Source organism: Mustela lutreola, chromosome 10 (assembly GCF_030435805.1).
Source record: "Mustela lutreola isolate mMusLut2 chromosome 10, mMusLut2.pri, whole genome shotgun sequence".
Lineage (NCBI taxonomy): Eukaryota > Metazoa > Chordata > Mammalia > Carnivora > Mustelidae > Mustela > Mustela lutreola.
Genome location: NC_081299.1, coordinates 89,104,347 through 89,119,192, shown reverse-complemented (window position 1 = coordinate 89,119,192; position 14,846 = coordinate 89,104,347).

Here is a 14,846-nt window from a genome sequence, read left to right as displayed (position 1 = left end):
ACTTTTAGAGTAATAAATTAAGGATTACTTTTTCTCTACAGTGTACAATCCTGTATTATTTGATGTTTGTGTCCTTTAAAGTTACAGTGCGCACTTCAAAGACATGGAAGAGGACTTAAGAAAGTTTAACCGAAGTTAGTTTGCCTGCCTAGCTTCCTCACTGGCACTGTGTCCCCTCAGCATTCAGATAAATGGAATGAGACATTAGGGGGTCTCCCAGTAATTCACTTAAACTGAATTTAGGTGCCACTGGGCGGCAAGGAAAAGGTGGAAGAAATGGAAAAGAACAGGGAAAAAATAGTCATTATAATGCAGCACAGTAAAAAAGTAACTGTTTGGGATCTGAGAGCAGATTGTACTTCAGGAGACCTGCTAGCTAAAATGCGCTACTTTCTTGACAAGATCGTAGGAGGTTTTTTGTTTGTTTGCTTGTTTTTAAGATTTACATTTATTTGTGTATGCGTTTGTTTATTTAGAGAGAGAGTAACAAAGGGAAAGAAAGAAAGTACAGAGGGGAGGGGCACAAGGAGAGAGAGAGTGAGAAACAGGAGCAGACTCCCTGCTGAGCGTGAAGCCCATGCAAGGCTGGATCTCAGGACCCAGAGATCAGTCCTGAACTAAAACCAAGAGTCAGAGGCTTAACTGACTGATCCACCCAGGCACCCCTATAGTTTTTAAATTCCCAGCCAAGAGAAGACAGAGAATAGACTATTGCCTATGGAACTATAGAAAACTTTGGTGATAAAGTAAATAGAAAGGTATTTCTTTTTCTTTTTTTTTTTAAGATTTTATTTATTTTTATTTGACGAGAGAGATCACAAGTAGGCAGAGAGAGGCAGGCAGAGAGAGAGGAGAAAGCAGGTTCCCTGCTGAGCAGAGAGCCCAATGCAGGGCTCCATCCCAGGAACCCCGGGATCATGACCTGAGCGGAAGGCAGAGGCTTTAACCCACTGAGCCACCCAGGCACCCTGGAAAGATATTTCTGATTGAAATTCAGATTTTTAATAAAAGAGTTGTGATTTTAGATAAGTTCGTGAGTAGGGAACTGGCTAAGAATAAGTTCTAAATAGCAAAAATAGGACATGAGAGCCATGATCTAATATGATAGAATATAATGCAAACTTACTTCTACCTTGAATGTTGGTTTTTTTTAAATCCATTCATAAACCTATTTTCTATATGCCGATGCCTCTATTATTTCATAAATTCAGCAAAAATTGAATAATTTATTAAGTCTGTGCCAAAGGCTATATAGAATAAAACAAAAAGACATAAAATTTCTGTCTTCAAGAAAATTTCATTTTCTTAGAGGGAGCTGGAAGAACAAGTAATACAGTAGAGGAAATTTCAAGTAAGAATGAACTGGATGTCAAGGGAAAGGTTGTAAGAGACAACAGAACAAATTTGAAGTATAACAAATAGTCCCAGATTGCTGAAGCATAATGATATAGGTAAGGAATGGCAATGGTGGAGGTCTAAAGAATGGAGACATTGATCGTGAATGTCGTAATGTATAGTGCCAGGAAGTATGTAATAATCAATGAGATGAGATCGGAGGATTTTAGAAAGGTGGTTATTACTAGTTATATGGACTATGATAGGAGACAAGATTGCAAGAATTGAGTCCAGGGGCGCCTGGGTGCCTCAGTGGATTAAAGCCTCTGCCTTCAGCTCAGGTCACGAACCCAGGGTCCTGGGATGGAGCCGTGCATCAGGCTCTCTGCTCAGCAGGGAGCCTGCTTCCCTTCCTCTTTCTCTCCCTGTCTCTGCCTACTTGTGATTTGTCTGTCAAATGAATAAAAAAAATCTTAAAAAAAAAATTGAGTCCAGTTAGAGAGCTGGTATAGTTGTCCAGGGGAAAAATAGTCTGAGTATAATAATATGTTATGGGAGAATATAGATAAATATCCTAAGTGTATTCATAGAGGGAAATCAAGAGCTTAACATCTGATTTGGTGGACATAAGTACTGTCATAGGGCGTGATGGAAAGGAAGCTGTTTGGGATAAATCCAAGATGCAATTAACTTGGTAAATAGAGATATTTTGACCAAGACAAGGAATAAAAGGAATGTAGATGGATATACATTTAAATGGATTTTTAAAGATAAATGTGTATCTCATATTTGATGAATCATTCTGCCTTTACTGATTTTATTTTTAAAAATTTTTTCTCATACTTGAGTTTCATCTCCATCTTTTTTTTTTTTTTTTTTTTTTTTTTTGAAGTGTTCCTGGTAGGAGGGTAAAGCCTTCTGGATTCATAAAGGATTTATTTCCATAAGTAAGGAAGAAGCAGCATGCACAGACAGTATTCCTAAAACTCACAAGAAAACTATAGATGTATATGGTTTAAACAAGGAATATTCAGAAAATTAAAGTTTTATTCTTTGCTGCCACCATTTGAAAATCTTGCCAGGAAGACACAGCTGTGGTTTTTTTACCTTCATATCAGTCTTGGTTTAAATAAAGCTGAAATATAAGGGGGATGGGGGTGGTGTGTGGGGAGAGGTTGTTAGGTAACTGCAACCAGCTATTTTTGAAAAAGATTAATGGAACAAAATTTCTTCTAATATTAATTTAAGTATAATTTAGAAGCCATTCTTGTGTTGCACCATCCATCATAGGCATAGGATATAGAAAAATAAATAAGTAATTAAAAACTTGTTTATTTTATGTAACTTCTTGTTCCATTATATTCATCTAGGAGAGTTATTAAAAGGGGAACATGATTTGTTTTTCAATTTTCTAATACATAAATAAAAGGATATATTACAATGAAAGTCTTTGCAAGTATTTCCTTTGGCAACCTAAGGTCAATTCATTGAAAAACTAAAACACGTTTTTCAAAAAAATTTGAAAAATAGAACACCTTGTTCACTTGTGTATCCTATAGGAAGAAAAACAAACATTTGCTTACCACCCTTCATTCTGCCACACCCTGTACTAAATATTTTTGCATTATCTATTTAATTATCACAGAATCTATTTAAAATAGAAATTACAGTCTCAAACTTTCAAATGAGAGAAAATGTTTTCATAGATGTTATTTGTTCTAGGTCATTTACCTAGTAAATAGTAGCTAGAATTTGAGCTTAGATGATTCTTAATTCTATGCTAAGTCCAAAGCACAAAAAGAATATGCAAAAAAACAAAAAACAAAACACAACTTGAAAAGGAAATTCCCTAAGCAGATAACAAACTGAAAATTTTATCCCTATAGCTTTAAATCTATCATTTCGTCCCTTCCCATCTACTCATGAGTCTGTTCTTTAGCCCAGATCTTGATATGATCAGTTCCTTTTACTCCAGAATTTTGTGCAGTCATTTCTTTGTCTTCTCTTCTGTATTAGTCATCCTTCCCTGTTCACTGGGTTCTTTATTGCCATCTGGAAAACGTACTGATGTTTAAAATATACTTAAAATTAAAAACAGGGGCACCTGGGTGGCTCAGTGGGTTAAAGCCTCTGCCTTTGGCACAGGTCATGATCCTAGGGTCCTGGGATCGAGACCCGCATCCAGCTCTCTGCTCAGCAGGGAGCCTGCTTCCCTCTCTCTCTGCCTGCTTCTCTGCCTATCTGTGATCTCTGTCAAATAAGTAAATAAAATCTTAAAAAAAAAAAAAAACAACTAAAAATAAGTGCCAAAAGTACAACACATTACTGGACTATGAACTTTTCTAGCTACTTCCCAATCACCTTCCCTTTTCAGACAGTTTTTCTATGGTATAAATGACTGTGTTCACTTTCTCACTTCTAGTATACTCTAAACATTGAGAATCTGACATCTGCTTGCAACATTTAAATAAAACAATGGCCTCTTCCTTCATATAAAATATGCATTGAATTGTTCAATCCTATTATTTGGCCAATATAAACATTTGAAACCACTGAATACATAGTTCTTGAAATTGTTTTGTCTTTGGCCTCTCTGAAACTAATCTTCCTTGATCTTTACTCCTGTCTCTGAATCTTATGGATTAAATATTCTCTTTTTCAGACCACATTTTAACCCAAGCTACTCATAAATCTTAGTTCAATTTTAAGCTTTAATAATTTTAGAATTATAAATGCTATAAATTGAAAAGAAAAAGTACTTAAGAGTTTAATTATTTACACTCCTTTTACACTTATTGAGTTTTATGAATTTTAAATAATAAAAGCTTAGCCTTTTTTGGTTACTCTGAATGAAGATGTCAGATATTCACTGAAACAAAAGACACATACAATTATAAATTTATTTTTTTCCAGGGTCCAACTCATTTCAAGTGTCCATTTCAAGTTTACCTTTTTTCTGCAATATCTTTTATTTTATGTTTTTATTTAAGTTCATTAGGTAACATATAGTATAATATAAATGTCAGGTGTACAATATAGTGATTCAACACTTCCATACATCACTGGTGCTCATCCCAACAAATGCCCTCCTTAATCCCCATCAGCTCTTTCACCCATCCACCTAATCAACTCCCTTCTGGTAACCATCAATTTGTTCTCTGTAGTTACGAGTCCATAAATTACACATTTATTATTTGAAATCCATTTGTTCCCTCTGATTCAAGATGAAAATGCTGCCCAAATATCTTACATGAGCTCCATTCCCATGTACCTATTAGACTGCTTAAAGCCTTCTGTTAGAAGTCATCCAGGCAGATAATATCAATATGCCCCACATCTTATTTATTGGTTTCTTCCTCAAACTGGTTCTCCTCAAAACTGTTTTTTTTATTTTAAATGATAGAGTCTAAAGACCCAAGCCAAAAACCCTCTTCTTCAACTCTAACATCTAAGAAGCCTTAAGCCCTGACTCTTCTTCTCTTTACACTATTGTACATACCTTCCCCTTCCTGTTAATAATACTGATAACTTAATTTATAAATTCATAATAGATTGCTAATATTACTCAATAGGCTTTAAACTTGTCTTCCTATATCTTGTCTTACAACTTCCAAATGCCATGTTATAAGGTGTGGCCAGGAAAATATTGAACATGCACACATGCACACAATTGATAGACTTTCAACTTCAGGTAAGGCCTCGCAGATCAGAGTAGACCATTGCTTCAGCAGAAAAGTACTACACAAGAAGAATAAATTTTAAAAATCACATTTTTATAAGGATTAGCTATGGTGATCAACTGCTCATTAGTGGTTCCATGGTGCACTGGAGGAACTCTTTGATTGCAGTTGTAATGATACTGCATTGTTCTTGGAATGCTTACTCTAGTCACTAAAATCTAAATTACTTTATAGGAAAGCCCATTTTACATTTCTTTTCTTTTTCCTTTTTTTTTTTTTTTTTTTTTAAAGATTTTGTTTTTTTTTTTTATTTATTTATTTGACAGACAGAGATCACAAGTAGGCAGAGAGGCAGGTAGAGAGAGAGGAGGAAGCAGGCTCTCTGCCGAGCCTGATGTGGGGCTCGATCCCAGGACTCCGGGATCATGACCCGAGCCGAAGGCAGAGGCTTTAACCCACTGAGCCACCCAGGCGCCCCTTCCTTTTTTTTTTTTAAGATTTTACTTTTTATTTATTCATTTGGGAGAGGAATGAGTAAGAGAGAGTGCATGAGAGAGCACAAGCCAGGGCCAGAGGGAGTAGGAGAAGCTGATTCCCTATTGATCAGAGAGCCCGAAGCGGGCCTTAATCCCAGGACCCTGAGATCATGTCCTGAGCTGAAGGCAGATGCTTAACTGACTGAGCCACCCAGAGGCCTCTACATTTATTTTCTCATTCCTGCCATCTATATAATACTTACTGTTCTATAATTATTTAACAAATAATTGTTCAAAAAGTGAATAGGGAAACAAATAAATGAATATAAACATTAACAAGAGAACAAACAAATAAAAACCAAAATGTTATTAGAAAATACTTTTCAATGCCATCTCAGTCACTGTGGTCAAAAGATGGTGTACCTGGTTGGTACTTTCAACATGGCACATTTAGTCTATACCATCGGTGATTGTAAGCTGCTTGTGATTCTTTTTTAATTTATAAAAATAAAATATTTTATTCCCAATGGATTTTTAAAAGCATGAAATGTTAGCTAAGATAGAAGGTATTAATTTCTTATGCTAAGAAACATGGGACACTTCAATATTTAAGTAAATTTTTTGAAGATTTATTTATTTATTTATTTATTTGAGAGAGAGAGGGTCCTCAAGCAGACTCCCCACTGAGCATGAAGCCCAGCATGGGGCTTAATCCCAGGACCCTGAGTTCATGACCTGAGTCGACACCAAATGCTGGCTGCTTAACCAACTAAGCCACCCAGGCGCCCAATATTTAAATGAATTTCTAAACAAAATTAGAATTAAATGATTTCAAAAAGAAATGTGATGTTAATATGATACACATTATCCACAGAATCCACTCTGACCTTCCTAACAGGGTGCCTTGCTGCAGCCCTACTGCTTGGGTGATAGTCTGATTGACTGGTGCATGACAGACCTCACAGTACTAAACTCAGTCATAGACTAGAGATAAACTCAGGAATCTAGTTAGTTCTTTGACCTTCACTGGTAATGAATCCTGTAAGCTCATTAGTTGCAATCTGAAGTATTTTAAAATTAATTGCCTTTAGTTTAATGAAGTTTTTGCTTGCTTGAAAATCAGACCAATAGTAAATACCACAACAAACTCCTTAACGGTCGTTTATTACAGGCTAGCTGTGACCTTGAAGAGACCCTTTTTCCAAATGTAATGGCACGTATTTTACAGAATGAATAGAAAGGGTTTTATTTTAAATTTTAGAACTGTTCTTTATGCATTAGGAACCTTATTATACTTGCATTCATGTACAACTCTTTAAAATATATTAAAATCTTTTTTAAGATTGCATTTGCTCAGAATCATCCATGATTTTAATTTCTTGTTTGCTCAGCTTATTGGCCATATGATTGTCATATTGCTCCAGGCACAAAAGCAACAACCCTGACACTAATATTTTTTAAAGAACATTACATTATAATTCATACATATGTTTAACAGGGATGTGAATCGATGCCAACATTATAAAGGAAAAAAAAATCATGAAATGTAGTCTTACATAGAGGAATAATTTACTGCAGAGGAAATTAGAGTTCACTTCCATATTTGGAATTACTCATTTTACCTATGTACAAAAATAAGTTGAAATATTTATTCATTGGATCAATTGTATAATGTTGTATTTATAAATAAAAATAGTAGTCCCATAATTTTTCAGTTAGAGTTCATACCTTCTGTTACTGGCTATTCTATTACTGATAGATTATTCTGTTTTATAATTATGTTGGATTGTATTTTCCTATGTTCATTATTGCAGAAGGCACTTACTTTCATCGTTTGTATGTAATTGAGTTGTTTTTGTAAAGGTAGGGTGAATTTTCACTGGAACATTCACACTCTTGACTGACCAAAGACAGGTATAAAGAGCCCTGAAGTAAGATAGCTAAATCCTGGGCTTAGATTAACTTTTAACTATGTTGCCCAAGGAAGTTATTCAAGTTGAATGGTTTTCAGTTTACCCATTGGTATAAAATGTAGATATGGATTAGACTATTAAAAAAGAGTTATTCCAGCTCTGATTACATTGGGATTATAGAGTGACAGAGATGCTAAAGGAAGACCAAAATGAATTCTAGAAATGTTAATCTTATTCAGTCCCATAGCAAGTTTGTTTCAGTGAAAAGACAAAATACCAGGTTTTTCACTTACTGTTCAAAATTCTTTGCACATACCTTTACATAAACACACACTTAAGACTCTTAAATCAACATTTTAACTAGATGAATTTATTACCATCACTGAGAGTATTTCATTAAAATTGATATGAGATCATTTCCATAGATGCAAAGAAAACTAAAATGGTCTCTACCCATGCCTATGTGGGATATATTACTTTATACTACATACGAGTATAAAAACAATATACTGGCAACCCTATTTTCAAACATAACCTTGATATCTTTTTTGTGAGTAAAGATTTGAAACAACATTTAATGAAGAGGACATTATTGAAATGTTTCATACTATTCACTTTAAAAGAAATATATTTATTGCAATGTTTCATACTATTTGCTTTAAAAGAAATATATTTTATACAAGAGAAGGAAAATGCATCTGAAGTTTTGTAACATAGGATTTTAATATTTTGCAAACATTTGTTGTTTTGAAAATACAGTCAAGTGAATATAAATAAATACTAAAATGGATTTGAAACTTCTGTGTATGAAAATTATCTGTATCTCACAGAACCATTAGAAGAATTGAGATAATGTCTGTGAATTACTTAGGACAATGCTGGGACATATCAGGTAATAAGTATATTAGGAAATTCAATTAAGCAAACTGAGTAAATAACATTAACATAGCAAGTTCTTTTATTTGAGTATAAAGTATAATTTTTAGGTAAGTGTTTTGTTAAATTTAGATGAGTTTAAAAACAAGGATTAGAGCAGCGAAGTAAATGGACACTGATAAACTGATAGATTTGCAAGATAAATTCCACCCCATCTGCTTGACTCAACATATCCAAAGTTCTTTATGGAGTCACTATTTTTTCATATATTTTCTACCTATTTGCTTCATAGATTTTATCAAAAACGATCATTTTTAATCTCCAGCCCCACCACTAAAGTAGCAGTGTTTTAAAAAGAGAACATTTTCCTGAACTTTTGGGATACTTAAACTAGAGAGGACTTTAGGAGTACTCCAGTCTGTCTATTTTAGCCTGAAGAACAAGGTTGAATGGTGTATGTGGTATATCTAAAGTCTCTTGCTGTTTCAAATCTTAGTTCACTGTACTTTAAAATCAGAAACTCTTGTTCAAGTAAATAGTAAGAAAGGAAGGATATGAAGGAAGAGGAAAAAAATGGCTAGAGGGTGGAAAGCAACATGAGAGAGAAAAAAGAAACACAAAAGGAAACACAAAAGAAAGCATGTAAGAAAAGAAAAGAGATATATGTGTCTTATAGTCCCAAAATATGATTACAGAGGAAGCCCAGGATATCATCACATTCATACTCAAACGCGTATATTAAGGCTGACTGTGAGCTAAAAAATGACAAATAACAATGTGCTCTCACGTAGGTATAGATACTTAACAAATACAAACCAGTGGTGCTAGGATGACTTCAGTCAGTTAAATGTCCAACTCTTGATTTCTGCTCAGGGTCCTGGGATCAACCCCCACTTCCAGGGGGAGTCTGCTCAGGGATTCTCTCTCTCTCTCTCCTTCTGTGCCTCCCCCTACTCACGCTCTCTCCCTCCCTCTCTCAAATAAATGAATAAATAAATATCCCCCGCCAAAAAAGCCAAGAAACCCATAAACAAACCTCCAAAGTGCTCTATGTGAAAGGATTATTTTTTTAAATAGACCTTGTCACAATCCATACCAGACTTTAATATTTACAACTGAAATAATTTATATTTTAATAATTGAAAATGTTTACCTTATTAGAGCATTAGTAGTTAAATAGTTCTTGAAAAATTAAAACTTTTTTTTTAAAGATTTTATTTATTTATTTGAGAGAGAGAGACAGTGAGAGAGAACATGAGAGGCGAGAAGGTCAGAGGGAGAAGCAGACTCCCCATGGAGCTGGGAGCCCAATGCGGGACTCGATCCCGGGACTCCAGGACCGTGACCTGAGCCGAAGGCAGTTGCTCAACCAGCTGAGCCACCCAGGTGCCCCCAAACGGTTAATTTTTTGATGAGAATTTTCCTCAACAGAAGTATTGCAATGAGTGTGCCTTAAATTCTTAAATATGTTGACCATATTGTGCCTTTCAAGACTTTGCTTTTTAAAATCATTATTAAGTTTTCTAGGATTTGAATCCTTTCTATTTCTCATGAAAATACTACATTTTCTCTTATAGTGTTCTACTGTGATGATTTTCTCCTAATTTTTAAGGTATAGGTGGAGAAATGGAGTTAGAGCATTTGGCCAGTTATGAATGAACTCCCTTTGTGAGGGTTGGTGGGACACTCACTGGTCTAATCTTTTTTTTTTTTTTTTTTAAAGATTTAATTTATTTATTTGACAGAGATGACAAGCAGGCAGAGAGACGAGCAGAGAGAAAGGGGAGAAGCAGGCTCCCTGCTGAGCAGAGAGCCCCATGTGGGGCTCAATCCCAGGACCCTGGGATCATGACCTGAGCTAAAGGCAGAGGCTTTAACCCACTGAGCCACCCAGGCGCCCCTAGTCTAATCTTTTAACATGAGAAATAATCTTGAGTAAAGAGACCAGTGATATTTGCCAGGAGTCTCAGCTAAGGACTATTTATTATAAGTAAAACTTGAATCTATGTATTTATAATAAATGCTTCCACATAGACTCATGGAACCCATACAATGCCCTCGCGCATAGAATAGAGATATTTCATAACATAAACATTCACTACCTTTTGATGAAATAATTTACACAATGCATTTGGAGAACTCATCTCTTTGGGGACAAAGAATATTTGACTAATCCAAGAAAGAGCCTTTGAGGTTCTCCAGATCCTTCAGTACTTTGTCTTAACTTCTTAATTGCTTTAATCCTTTAAATCATTAATAAACCTTGAAGAAAGCTAAGGATTCTGGTTTTATAAATCTGAATAGAAAATCTGATTATATGCTCAGTATTTGCAAAATTTTTGAAATACAAATATGACTATTAAAAACAACAAATTTAATTTAAAATATAAACCTTTCATATGAGATTAAAACAATATAATGGCTTCCTAAAAATGGCGATCATTATAGCCCCTTTTGAGAATTTTGTTTCATGTAACCACTTCTTTATGAATGCTGTATAGATATTTATAATAAAAATTCACATACTCGTTTATAAAATTTAAATTAATCCCAAGTAAATATTTAGTGAAATATTTGTACCAGTAAACCTATAGCCAGAGAAAAAAATGGAATAGAAAAATGTCATTTAATAGCTGTTCTTCTTCAGTTAAGGCAATGGTAAAAATAATCACCTCTTTATTTAAAATTATAAGTAAAAGAGGAAATGCAATTTTCATATAAAAAGTTAGGCAAATTAAGTAGAAACTTTGGTTAGTTATTATTTTAAGCTAAAATAACACTTGCTATGCTTTAGTCATACATTTGACATGAACTAGATTATGCATATTGGAGAGTGATGGGCTCTTACCGACTGATCTTGAGCTAATTGAATACATCCAGCTCTTCTCCATCTTTAGCCCTTTAGACCGACTTTTTCTTCTGCCAGAAATACTCCTTCACTTAATAGTACCTTCTTTTGATTGTTATGAATTAATTTAAATATAATCCCTGACCATTTTAGCTAAAATATCTTTCCTTCCTCATTTTCTATGATGATATAGTCTATCTTCATGTTAGCATTTAAATGAACTAAAATTCAATTATTTCTTCAGTTGTTTGTAAAATTATTTTCTCTCTGCCTCCATTAAAATGTCAGCTGTGGAAAGTTAGAGAGTTTGTCTATTTTATTCACAGCTAATTCCCTAATATCTAAAAGAGGATTAAGCATACAGTAACTAAAAATAAATAAATATATAATAAATAAATAAACAAAACTGCAAAGTGTCTGGATTACCTCATGGAGTATGCTAGAATTCCACAAATTCTCTACTGTAAAGTGTTTTTAGTATAATCCCTGCCCAGGGATTTTGATTCAATATGTCTCTGAGTGTTTATACTTTAAAATTTCACAAGTCTATCTATCTTTCTTTCTTTCTTTCTTTGACAGGAGATTCTTTTTTTTTTTTCTTTTTAAAAATATTTTATTTATTTCTTTATTTGAGAAAAAGAGTGAGAGAGAGAAAGCATGCCCACACAGGAGCAGGAGGAGGGGCAAAGCGATGGAGAGAAGGAATGGGGAGATCCCCTGACCATGGATCCCATTGCAGGATCTCATTCCCAGGACCCTGGGATCATGACCTGAGGAGAAGGGCAGACACCTAACTGACTAAACTACCCAGGTGCCCCTCACAGGTGATTCTTAAAGACAGTCTTATAGGTGGAGGCTACTACACCAGGCATCATGGGTACCTTACCAAAAAATATCTTGCCTTATTTGTTTCTGTAAAGTGGAAAATAATAGTAAAACTGAGGAGGAAAAGGAAATGTAAATAAATGGTGAAAGACTATAAATTAACCAGTCCACTTGCTGGTTAATTATCTCTTAAATACAGGAGAGTTACTTTTAATTTTTTAAGATTTTGCTTGGCTACAATATTGGTAGCCCTTTGTAATAAGTAGAAAATACTCAGAGTTAGTGCTATGGAAGAGATAAGAAGAGAAAAACAAGAAATGAAAGAACGTATGATAGAACTAATGAATGTTTCTCTTTGACAGTTAAATATATTTCTTACTCTGCCTTGCAGTGAACTCACAGTTTCCAAAATTGTGTTTTAAAAGATGTTGTACTAATTTCTTCCTTGATAATAAAACCCTGCTGTGTTCCCAGTTAATTTACTCAGTTCTTTTATAATGAAGTCCAGGAGGCCCTGTCTTTTAAATTTATTTCTATCTGCAAATTCTATAATTTCAGAAAGGTACTTAAGACATGGGGAAAACTTGCTTATTTATTCATTTACTTCAACTTAGCCTAAAGGAGTAAACTTAATATTCTTATTTATCTGAAGTGTAATTAATATTAAATATTCTGAGATAGGTATTGAGAATTTGGCTCAGTCTTCTGTATTTTCACTCCCATCCCCAAAATCTCACTTAAATTCATTTGTGTTAATTCATGAAATACTTTTCCATTGCCAACCTGATCTATTATGCTCTAGCTGCAAGCCAGTATTTCATTCCCACTGTAATGCATGCCTAGAAACCTTGAAATTGTATCTGATTAAATTTCCACACACTTGAAATCATTGCTTTACCCAATTCTTGTGTTTTTAATCCTGATTGAAAGAGAAGAATATGACATTAGAGAGAAAAAAGTAGCCAAGGTCAAATGCATTTTAGTAAATTCACTGTCTTGAATCAGAATAATTCTGTCCACTCAGGTTCTTCTATTCCTATCTCATGTATGTGAAAAATTCACATTCTTTTTCTCTTTTGTCTTCCAAAATATGTTTAGCATATTAAAATTTATTTTAGAAATAATTCATCTCTTTCTTATAAATAATTTTAAAATATTGACTTTTTCTCTCTGAATTATCTCTATAAACATTTCAGTTCACTTCCACAAGATATTATTGTCCCTTTCTGTGTACGTAACAACATGCTAAGTGATTAAGATAGAAATATGAGTATAATGAAGTCCCTGTCCCAAAGTAACTCACATTCTCGTGAGAAATATAGCCATGTAAACATATTAATTTAGTTCAATACATGCTCATATTTCTATGGGAGCACAGAGGCAGAGAAGTTAGTTGCTGAAATATGATTGAGAAAGAAAAGAGAGGAACAGGCCAAAGGTAGATTCCTGAAAAGCACACATTTTAACTTGCAAGAAGAAAGGATGGCGTAAGAGAAAAAAATACACTAAAGGAGTGAAAGAAGAAAGAACTTTAACAAAAGGAGCATAGCTCAATAGTGTCAAATATTATAGAGAATTTCTGCCAGAAGGGTCTATAGTCGTTCATAGATTGTGGTGAAGTGCATGCTGTTGACTCTTTACCAAAGAACCGTCTCTAAATGGTAGAGACATCATACTGCCACAAGCTAGGAGAAAAATATAAGACAACAGACATAAAGTGTGTGTCCTTTATACTGACTAATCTTTCAAAAAAGCTGAATCAGAAAGGGACAATAAAACAAACAGAAACCTATGGACAGTATTCTCTCTCTCAAGGCAGAAACAAAGAATCCAGAATCTATCAAATGTTTCAGGAGAAATTACATTATATTTCCTTCCTGAAATGGTCTCCAAACCTATCTGAAAACATTCATGTCTGTATGCATATATATAGTCTGAAAGCTTCTGGGGAAGAATGAAGGTTTAAAGAGAAAGAGGAAGAGACATCTGCTTTGCTTTAGCTCTTTGCTGTCTCATGTTGAGAGAGGGCATCCATCTACCATGTTAAGCAGCACTCCAGGTTCCAGTGATGTAATACACATCAGAATCTGGGGCTGTAAGGAAAAGCACCTGGTCCAGAAAAACACTTCAGAGAGGAAAAGTTCAAGACAAGCAGCAAACAAAACTGTTGCTTAATCCTGATGGTTGATAATGCTGACATGGGGAAGAAAAGTACTTGGACTGCATTATACTTGTCCTTAATGTCTTTGTCTTTCCCACTATATGTTAAATTACTTACAGTTAAGGATCTTTCCTTATTTATCTCTGTATCTTCAGTGTTTTTACATGATAAGAAAGTGAATGTAAATTAATACTTTCTTTCTAGCTGGAACTTAAAATGCTTATCTGTGTGTTATAGGGGGTTACCTTTAAATCAATCTAACTTGCATATTGTCATTAATATTATGACTTTTTATGGTAGAACATGGGAAAGATAAATCAAACTAATAATTACTTTAAAGGATAAAAAAGAAAAATCCTTGAAGAATAGACTTTGCTGAAATGGTCTGATACAATAATAGTGGGGACCTTAATGTTTGGCCAAAGAAAAGCAAGGAACATCTACTGAAAAAAGACTTACATACTGCTTATGGATTGGGGAAATAATAATAAATAGATCATATTGATCGAGTGCTTACTTTGTGCCAAGCACATTTTAAATGAACTTTGCATTTTTTAATAATTCACACAATATTCTCTGCAATAACCTTAGATAGATACTAATTTATCCCCATTTGCAAAGAAGCATCGAAAGCATAGTGTAGTCAAGAAACATACTCAAGTCCATGAGACTAATAAGCAGTAGAGCAAAATTCAAACTCAGGTAATTTAGCTCCAAAGCCTACAAAATGAA